Raw genomic sequence first — 600 nt, 5'->3', positions numbered from 1 at the left:
TTATACAGACAAAGGGTACTTTGTTTTGTATGGTAAAAGCTGTAGACTTACTTGGGATTATTTGGTTGCAGTATCCTACTAGAGCTAGAGTAGTAAAGATGTGTTTGTATTATTTACAGATGTATCATGAAATCTGAAAGTAGAGGAAAATCCTCTTCAGGAAGGAAACTCGCTGGTAACTAGGCACGTGGCCTCCACCAGAACTCCATTTCATTTTCTGCAGCTTTCTGCACATCTAGCTTTCTGCACATCTTCCTTCTTGCTGCAGACTGGCTTTCTGGCTATCTCTGTTCACACAGTTGCAATTACAACTACTGTTTCCCCAGGTCACATTTTTCTAGGCCAGACTCTTAGGAAGAGACTGAATTGACTCTTTGATCTCACTTCAAGTTCTCAGGGAATTTTGTGGTGATACCTTGTCCTATCACAAAGATAGCTCGCAGAGCCTCAGAAACTCAAGAAAGACACAGATCCTAGTGAGGAGATGAGCTAGACAGAGCTTTGGGGACTGCAGGAGGAGGGGAAGAGCACAGATGAAGTGTCACAGGCGATGATAGTAGCTCCAAGAGGACACTGACGGGATGATAAGATTTCAGCAGG

This window comes from Tupaia chinensis, unplaced genomic scaffold (genome assembly GCF_000334495.1).
Source record: "Tupaia chinensis unplaced genomic scaffold, TupChi_1.0 Scaffold000340_1, whole genome shotgun sequence".
NCBI classification, from domain to species: Eukaryota; Metazoa; Chordata; class Mammalia; order Scandentia; family Tupaiidae; genus Tupaia; species Tupaia belangeri.
The sequence above is the reverse complement of the archived record's forward strand: the minus strand, read 5'-3'. Positions refer to the sequence as shown.